The following is a 10,231-nucleotide window of genomic DNA, read 5'->3' on the forward strand; positions in this document are numbered from 1 at the left end:
AAAAGATGGCCGTCTAAGAACCAGGAAATGGGCCCTCACCAGTCACTGAATCTGCCAATACCTTAATCTTAGACTTCCCAGCCTCAGAACTGTGAGAAATAAGTTTGTTTATAAGCCAGCCAGTCTATGGTATTTTGTTATAGCAGCCCAAATGGACTACACAGGGCTGGATCTAAATTTCAGGCCACCTGTCCTTCTATAGAATGTGTACAACCAGATTTGCAGACTGAACTTCTGCCCCCTGAAACAATTTCGCTTCATTACTACTTTTCAGAACCACACTGTGCTAGACTCTAACTGTCCTTCCGGAATAAAGTGCAGACCCCCAAGGTGACAGGGGAGAACCTGAGAAACAAATTTAACTGGGTGCCTGCCACAAGTGGGATATGATACTTTGTGATAGGGCAGTCTACTGCATTCATACTACTTGAGAATGAAGATTTGACACACTGTTTTATAACTTTTCTTTTTCTTAAGCATTTTCACTACTGAATTCTTCCTGCATTCTAAAACCAGATCTGTCTCTGGTCTAGGCCACTATTCTACATACACTTTCCTGGCCTTCTGTAACAGTGTTCGGTTGTAAGTTCATAGTGCAGGAGGTATGGAGAAGCTTCTCTGTGGGTCCTGAGCAGTACTGATATGGATAGCAGTTGTTGATGAGACCCAGTTGGGTCTAGGCTCTCTCAGCAAAGCACCAGGTCCTGAGTGACCAAGGGCTGTGTGTGTTATATACCAAGCCTAGAGCCGAAACCCCTTTTGTCCATGTCTAAGGGCAGGGCCGCAAAGGGCCTTGGTGAGTTCTCCTACCAAATATGGGACAGTTGGTGTCATTGTCTGCTGGACACCAGACACCTGAGAAAGGGCAGAGATGCCCCAAATACTGCCAGAAGCCAGGTGATGTGCTAACTGCTGATTCAGTTTTATGCATGGCTTTCCCACCCAAAGAACCAAGGAAGGAAAAAAAAAAAATCAAGAAATCAAGACAAATAGCTGTTTTCGGGTTATTCTTGTGAATCACCCAGATGTCTTGCTTCCCCTCCTTGTGGTTTGTCTTTGGGCATTTCTTGTCTCCCTGGCCCCCACTGAAATGTTAAAGCCCTGGTGAGGGACTCCAGTGACGGCAGGGATGATCTGTGGTTCCCATTAGGTACACAGAAATTAGGGATTCCTGTCACTACAAATTTAAAAAGCAGCTACACCTCACCTGAGTCACCTGAGCTGACTCTTCAGCAATGAAAACAAACAATGTCAAGATTAAAGGGGAAAAAAATTAATGGATGTGTAAGACTGGTTTTAACCAGATGTCTTCTTCTGAAGGGGAATTGAGCTATACCTACATTCAGCATTCCTCTCCCCTGTCCCTCATAGTTATTCCCCCAAAAGCCAAATTAGGTTCAGGTGTGTGACTTCCCTTCCCCCCACAGAAAGTATGGCCCCAGAGGGAACTGATTTCTAATATGGCCTCCTAGGAGGGCTCCACCCAAGGTCAGGTAAGGCCATGTTGGGTTTAACAACCATCTGTTTTCTCTCCCTCTCTCTCTCACCAGGAAGCCTTGGGAGAAGATGAGCTATAGAATGTTCCACAGCAGAAAGAGAGAAATCATCAGAAGAAACAACCAAGAGCATCATCAAATCAATTTTATTACCTGTCTCTTACCAGCCTGTAGTACAACCCAAAAGGTAAAAACCTAAGTGTTTGCTCCTGATTTTTCAGAGCAGTTGTCTCCAAGGTCACATGCTTCTCTGTCTACTGCAGTGGTTCTCAACCAAGGGGCTGTTTTGCCTCCAGGGAACATTTGCCAAAGCGACACAAATTTTTGGTTGTGACCCCGGAAATGGAAATTGCCCTCGGAGCAAAACTTCTGTGGGAACCATTGCTGGGTAAGAAAACCTCATCTGTAGTCCATGAATTGGTGGAAGCTCAATAATTCATCAGTCTCAACTCTAACAGTTCGGAACTCCAGTTTTAGTGGGGGAGGAGGGACACATTTTTGTAAGCCCTCCCAGGTTCTCACAGTGAATATCTCCTCGTGCTTCTGGGAAGAGGGGAAAGAGTGTCATTTTAAAACACACGAGAATAATCTATTCTTAACAAGGCCTGCCCTCAAGGGAAACTGTTTTATCAGAGTCCTATGTACCGAGGTCCTAACAGAGCCTAACAAGCCTGAGAGAAGACAGATACTTAACTCCACACCCCTTGACTTCCTCTCCCACCTAAATTGGGGATAACTGAGGAACACGTGTGAAGGTTACAGCCCAGGAGCACAGGATCACTAACAGACTGAGTTCTAGTCATAAGACTGTAAAATATCCTCCTTCCCCCATACTTCACCCCTACAGCACTAACACCCATTTACCACAGTTCTTTTTCCCAGTACATCATGTCTGGCTTTCAACAAAAATTACAAGACATACTAAAAGCCAGAAAATACAATTTGAAGAGACAGCAAGTGTCAGAATCAGATTCAGATATGCCAGCAATGTTGTTAATATCAGGTGTTGAAAGAGAGGGGTTGTAAGGTCTCCTGTGATAATCACAGATTTGTCTATTTCTCCTTTCTCTTCTGTTCATTTTTGCTCCACATATTTTGCAGCTGTTTGGTGGGTGCACATTGAGTGTTGCTAAACTGTTTTCTTGGTGAATTGCTCCTTTTATCATGACATAATGTCCCTCTCTGTCTCTGGTCATTTTTTTTTTTTTGTAGTTCTGATATGTACTTTATCTAATATTAATATAGTCATTCCTGCTTTCTTTTGATTAATGCTTACATGATATATCCTTTTCTGTGCTTTGACATTTTTTATAATTCTAACCATTTGTAAGTGTACAATTCAGTGGCATTAAGTGCATTCACATGGTTGTGCAACCATCACCACATCCAGAACCCTTTTATGTTCCCAAACTGAAATTCCTATATGATGAAACCACAGCTCCCTATTTTCCTATCCCCGCTAGTCGCTAAAAACCACCATTCTACTTTCTACCTCTTTAAATCTGACTACTCTACGTACCTCATATAAGTGGACTCACACTGTATATGTCCTTTTGTGACTGGCTTCTTTCACTTAATATAATGTCTTCAAGGTTCATCCATGTGTTAGCATGTGTCAGGATTTCCTTCCTTTTCAAGGCTGAATAACATTCCATTATATGTATATACCACATTTGATTTATCTGTTCATCCTTCAGTGGACACTGGAGCTGCTTCCACCTTTTGGCTATTGTAAATGGTGCCTCGATGTTCAAATAGCTGTTGCAGTCCCCACTTTCATTTCCTTTAGGTTCATACCTGGAAGTGGAATTGCTGGACCAAATGAAGAGTAATTCTATGTTAAATTTTTTGAGGAACCACCATACCATTTTCCATAGTGGCTGCAGCAGTTCACATTCTCATCAGCAATGCACAAAGGGTCCAGTTCCTGCATACCCTCTCCAACACTTGTTCTTTTCTTTTGGTTTTTGTTTTAATAGCCATACTCATGGATGTGAAGTGATTCTATCCTTTTACTTTTGTCCCGCCTTTGTCATCATATTTGAAGTGAGTTTCTTATAGACAGCATAGAATTGGGTCATGTTTTTTTGACCCACTTTGCCATTCTCTGCTTTTTAATTTATGTTTTTAGACTCTATACAGTTAAAGCAATTATTAACATGTTAAGGCTTAAGCCTGCCATTTTTTTTTATGTTCGTTCTGTTTTTAATTATTTTTTCCTTTTTAAACACAAGCAGGCAGAGTGGCAGGCAGAGGCAGCGAGAGAAGCAGGCTCCCCGCCAAGCAGAGAGCCCAACACAGGACTCGATCCCAGGACCCCGAGATCATGAGATCATGACCCAAGTCGAAGGCAGCGGCTCAACCTGCTGAGCCATCCAGGCGCCCTGAAACTTGGACATTTTTATATTGTTTTCTGTTTTAGCTAGTTTCCTTTGACACTTCACTAGCAGAGGAAGGAGGGACTCAAGCTTCATCATTATTGCCATATGGAGGTACTATTCCAGGTTTCCCATCCAGCCTCCCTTGATATCTGGAAGTGATGGGGCTCCTTATTATTGCCAGGTGGGAGTTCTAGCTCCTAACATGGTCTCCACTGACATCATTGTTGGGGATGGCCTTTTTGCCACTGGACAGTGGTGAAAATCCTGACTCTCCATTAGGTCTCCTGTGACGCTATCCAGCCAGGGATGGGGGAGGGAGCAGGAGATACATTATTACTCTTAGGTCAGGGTAGAACTCCAGGCTCCCTATGTGGTCTCCACTAACACTGTGGGAGAGGAGGGTACAACATTACCCGCCAGCAGGGGTAAAAGTTCTGCCTCCCTACTTGGCTTTCTCCAGTATCACTTTGTTGGGGGTGTTGGGGCTCCTCATTATAGCTTCATGAGGGTGGAAATCTAGTTTCACCACTTGGCCTTTACTACTAAATGTGGAGGAGGGGACACAATATGTTTCTCTGTTATTGGAGTAGAGTTGTTATTATCTAAAAGTCTTCTGTCTTAGGGGTGCCTGGGTGGCTCATTTGATTGAGAGTCCAAAGCTTGGTTTCGTCTCAGGTCATGATCTCAGGGTCCTGGGATCAGTGGGAGTCTGCTTGAGGATTCTCTCTCTCTCTCCTCTGCCCTTTCCCTTGCTCTCTCTCTCTCTCAAAGAAATAAATAAATATATTTAAAAATAAAAAATAAATGTTTTCTGGCTTAGAAGGCCACTTTTCAAGGTCCTTTGGCTAGAGAAAACAGACTTGTGCAGGAACTTATTTTGCCTGTGCTTATTGCTGTTTTGAATTTCTACAGCTCCAAATCTTGGATATTTGAGGCAAAAAGAAAACTCAGAGAACTTATCATTGTGTCTTTCCTCAAGTCCTAAGTTTTCTAGCCTATCTGCCTTCTTTTCTTTTTTTTTTTTAAGATTTTATTTATTTATTTGACAGAGAGAGAGATCACAAGTAAGCAGAGAGACAGACAGAGAGAGATGAGGAGAAGCAGGCTCCCCGCTGAGCAGAGAACCCGATGCGGGACTTGATCCCAGGGCCCTGGGATCATGACCTGAGCCAAAGGCAGAGGCTTAACCCACTGAGCCACCCAGGCGCCCAACTTTACTTTTCAACGTCTTCTTATGTTTGGTTTGTATGCAATATCTATGTTTTCAGTTGTAGTTAGCAGAAGGAATAGGGAAAATTATGTCCATCTCCCCAGAAGTGGAAGTTTGAGAGAATGAATTTTAGCCATGTTTTTAAAATGAAGTTGATATCAAGAACAGCATTATCTTATTTTGTCAAAATCAATAAAGACTATAGAAATTTTATATAGCCAAAGGCGTAAGAATGAACATCAGCATTTACCATTCTGTTCTGAGACTCATTAATAGTTGTGCCATGAGAATAATATTTTATGATCAAAAACATCTGGGAAAGTCTTCATTTTATGTCCTTCCCTTTGGGACTCTCAATGCAATTAGCATACTAAAGGCTCTGAGAAAATCTGCAGTAATGAATATGCTTAATTTTTAATCCAGTGTTTCCCAAATTAACTTGAGCATTAAACATGTTTTCCCAGAATATCTAGTAATATCTTCTAATAGCATCCACTTTGGAAATACTGAGCCCCACACATAATCCAGGGGGTTATCTCAGGACCCACGGTCTACAAGGAAGGGACTGGCATCTTACTTTACGAGCTGTCCTCCCTGGTCTCCAGAAAGGTGGACATTCTGTCTCGACAGAACACATACGGTAGAGTGGTAGAGGGAGCATGGTAATCTTTTGTATTTTCCCAACACTAATAACCTTTGCTTTTACTCTCTTTTATTTACCAATTTAATTATTTTTATCTGTATACTACCTCTGCAAGGTAAGAGGGGAAAGTGTTACTATCCTTATTTCTTAGGTGACAGAGACCCAAAGAAATATAAGTGTGTTCCTAAAGGTCCTTCATAATCACAGAGTCCCTGCAATTTCTGACTGGAGCCCTGTCCTGCTAGATATGGGTGCAGTCTGACCTCCTGGGCTGGCCCTTTGGCATTCCATGCCCTGAGTCCTTGCTGGGCCTCCCTCAGGCCCCCCTAGCAGAAGCACACCAATGAAGCATCTAGAACCTTGCTCCCTGCTCTTGGCTCTACACAGGGCTCTGCCAGGATGGCCTTCCTGCTTTCCAGAAACCTTTGTTCTGTGGAAAACAAGTGCTGTTTTCCAGAACAAAACCTCTGGGGAGGTGAAGGGAAGCTAGAATCCTAAATACAGGATGAGGATCAAAATTGCTCCCTGACCCTCACTTCCTCTTTGGCCACCACAGCCTACTGTGCGACTCAAGACAGGAAGTGGCCTGGGCTTCAGAAGGTTTTTACAGAGAAGAAATGTTCCCAGGAAACATAACATCCAAGCAGCATACCCTGTGATCCCAGAACAACACAATAGTGATTTGTCTGCCACATTGCCTTCAGGGAATCAGGAGGAGGAAATGACCACTCTCTTATTTTGAAGAAAGTTCAGCACAAGGGCAAAATCATCGAAAAAAGTGAGACACTGGATGATGTTATAAAAACTAAACATTTGTCCCAGAAAAGAGCTCCTATCTGAAGGCCTTGATATTTGTTATTTCTATGGTGACATCATAGCCCTCCCCTTTTCTCTGCAAATGGTCAGAGAGGAGAGCAGTTCTTTAGTGGGGGAAGAGAAGAGAAAGAACAAGGGACTTTGGGGTTGACATCACTTGTCTCTGCTGGCCTTGCCTTGGAATTTACCGTTGCCCACAATTAGTTCTTCTTTCTACTTTGCAATTCTTCTTGCTGCTAGGGACATTAACTGAGGCATTACATTCTTAAATAGATTCTTCACTCACCAGGCCTGGCAGCTGCAATGGCTCTAAAAGTCCTTTGCTTCAAGTCATTGAGGACTGGACATAAAATCCAGCTATAAAATGTGAGGGGCGGTGGCGGGGGCGGGGGGAATAGTGTCAGTCGTTAACTCTTTAACTTGAATTCATTTTTCCAGCTTGACCAGATAGGCTCAAGGAAGCAGATGTGGACATGAGGCAGATTTGATTGGGAGGGACATCAGAAAAATATGGAACATGTCTGAACAGTAGGCCCAAATGGGGCCCAGAACAGCCACTCTGGTCAGCCTGGAGCCAGCATGAGGGCCCCAAGTACTTGAAGCAGGCAGGGAGGAGATGGTGAGAATGAGGGAGGGATATACTTCATTTTTTTATTGAAATATATCTGATACAAAACATTGTATAAATTTCGGGTGTACAATGTGTTGATTTGCTACATTTGTCTAATATGACTGTCATTGTAACAATAATTAGCACCTCTCTCATGTCACATAATTCCTTCTTTTTTATAGTGGGAACAGTTAATACCTAGTGCCTTAGTGAGTTCGATGATTCTAACATGTGACTATATTCACTATACTCTGCGCTAGATCTCCAGGATGTATTTGTCTAATAGTTGCCAGTCTGTACCCTTAAACAACTTCTCATCTATTTGCTACCTCCCAGACCTGGATAACCACTATTTTCTTCTCTGTGTTTACAAGTTTGGCTTTTTCAGATGCTGTGCAGTATTTGTCTTTCTCTGACTTACATTTGTTAGAATGGCTATAATTGAGAAGATAAGAGATAACAAGTGCTGGCAATGATATGGAGAAAAGGGAATTTGTGCATTGTTGTGGGAATGTAAATTGCTTCAGGTACCATGGAAAACAATATGGAGGGTCCTCAAAAAACTAAAAATAGTGCTGTGATCCAGCAGTCCTTCTTCTGCGTATATATCCAAAGGAAATGAAAACGGAATATCAAAGATATTTTGATATCTTTTGATATCAGTGTACCCCCGTGTTCACTGCTGCATTATTCATAGTAGCCAAGACATGGAAGAAACCTAAGGGTTCATCAACATGAATAGATAAAGATGTGGCATATGTGTACAATGGAATATCATTTCACCACCACAAAGAAGGAAATCCTGCCATTTGTGACAACATGAATGGACCCTGAGGATATTATGCTAAGTGAGGAAGGTGAAGTGAAAAGAGCAGGCAGGGCAAGTTCATCTCAGACCACAGCGCCACCCTCAGGGGACCCTGGCCTAGATACTGTCCTGTAGGTGGAGTTAAAAGGAAGAAACAAACGTGGTAAGACAGCCAGGTTCTCCTCCAGAGTCTGTCGTCAGCACCCAACTGTGTGCCCTGGGGCAATTGCTTCAACTTCAAGACAGTTTCCTCTTTGGGGGGCACCTGGGTGGCACAGTCAGTTAACCATCAGATTCTTGGTTTCGACTCAGGTCATGATCTCAGCATCCTTAGTGGGGACTCTGCTTAAGACCCTTAAGACCCTTATGACCCTTTCTCCCTCTTGCTCTGTCCCCCCAACAGAAAGCTTATGCTCTCTCTCTCTCTCAAATAAATTTAAAAAAAAAAAAAAAAAAAAAGACAATTCCAGAACACTTTGGGCTAGATCATCTCCAAGGTCACTTCCATTGCATGATTTTTCAAAAATATTTTGGGATTTTTAAAATTCTTTTTCCTCAGATTTGCATGTTTATTACATATTCACCTCAACCAATTACAGAAGTGTATAAAGTAAAAAATGAAAGATCCCTACCCACCTCCCCAGACCCACTTCTCCCAGACCATTGCCCCTGGGATTTCATTCCACCCATTGGAACAGAGTTTAAGACCATGGACTTCAGAACCACATAGCCTGGTTCAAATCCATTTCCTTTCCAGCTCCAGGGTCTTGAACACAGCTGTTTTCCTCTGTTTTTTTCCTCTACTGTAAAACTAGGAAAATAATTGTATATTTGTTACTACAAATTAACGCAGCAGTGCCTGGTACACAGTTTTCAATACACATTAGCTATATATTTACTGCAGCAGACCTCCACTTATAGTAAGGGAACAATAAATATAGCAGATCTGGGTGCTACCTGCAAAGAGTCCACCCAGGCAAATGTCACGACCCACTCTGTGTCTGTTCTTGCCCTTCTGTATGGCTCCTTTACAGAAAGAAGGAAATGATAGTTAGAGCAGAGAATAGATAAGGAGCCTCCCAGGACTGGCATATCACACACAGTGACAGTGTGCAATCCCTTCAGCCAAAGGAATCCAAAAGGAAGCTGGGCAATGCATTTAAAAACAAGCATCTGAAAATAGCATTCCAGAAAAGGCAACAGAGGAAAAAAACAACTTTCCTATCAATAATAACGTGTTTTTTAAAAATCCATTCAATGCAGTAATTCCCGGTCAGGTATTATCTGGTGTTGAATACTGCATTCTGTAGTAGAGGAATGCAGAAATACTTTCTGATGAAGAGAGCAAACAAAATCTCACCCGTCCCCATGCATGACTGCCTTCCCCACATTATGTCCTGCCTTCGTAGCCTATGGAAATGAGCTGAAGACATTTCCAGGCTCCTCAGCAGACCCCCAGCCCAAATGCATGCTAACAGACTTCTCCTGATCATCATTACAACAGCTCACCCTAGGCTGATTGAGTGGCCTGTGACCTCCGGCTCCCAGTCTCCTCCAATAGCCTGGTCCCAGGAAGATTTTGCCTCTTTCCCCCAAGCACCAGCTGCCCCTTTGTCCGATTCTTTAAGATTTATCCATGTTGGGGGTGCCTGGGTGGCTCAGTGGGTTAAGGCCTCTGCCTTCGGCTCGGGTCATGATCCAGGGTCCTAGGATCAAGCCCCGCATCAGGCTCTCTGCTCAGCAGGGAGCCTGCTTCCTCCTCTCTCTCTCTCTGCCTGCCTCTCTGCCTGCATGTGATCTCTGTCTGTCAAATAAATAAATAAAATCTTAAAAAAAAAAAAAAGATTTATCCATGTTGTAGAGGGGCATCAGGAGCTGTCAAGAAAACCATGGGCTTTGGAGTTAGGACCTGATTTAACTTCTGTAAATCTCAGTATTCTTATCTTTAAAATGGGTTAATAATAGTGTCAGCATCAGAGGCTTGTGGCAAAGACTAGTGAGATGATAATGTAGTATAAAATGCCTACCATTAGACCTAACATATAGATGGTACTCAATAAATATTTGTCCCCTTCTCATTTCGTATCACAAATATACATCAGCCTATCTGCCCTACTGGGCTGTGAGCTCCTCAAACATAAGAACTCTGTTTTACTCATATCTCTGTCTCTCATTCCATGTGGCTCCAGACTCCAGACTCCTAGTGTACAGTAGGTACCCAGTGTATAGGCTATTTATTGCCATAATAATTCTGCATAGCAAACCAA

At 42.8% G+C, this 10,231-nt stretch overlaps 1 long non-coding RNA gene across 1 annotated transcript; it reads left to right on the top strand.

The window, feature by feature from the left end:
- The first annotated feature begins 1,625 nt into the window (after positions 1 to 1,625).
- LOC116867889 lies at positions 1,626 to 7,175 on the top strand. The gene is made up of 3 exons (XR_004382680.1): positions 1,626 to 1,683; positions 6,287 to 6,508; positions 6,985 to 7,175. It is a non-coding gene; the product is annotated as an uncharacterized LOC116867889 (long non-coding RNA).
- Positions 7,176 to 10,231: the final 3,056 nt, after the last annotated feature.

This window comes from Lontra canadensis, unplaced genomic scaffold, assembly GCF_010015895.1.
Source record: "Lontra canadensis isolate GAN:19392208 unplaced genomic scaffold, GSC_riverotter_1.0 scaffold13, whole genome shotgun sequence".
Classification (NCBI taxonomy): Eukaryota; Metazoa; Chordata; class Mammalia; order Carnivora; family Mustelidae; genus Lontra; species Lontra canadensis.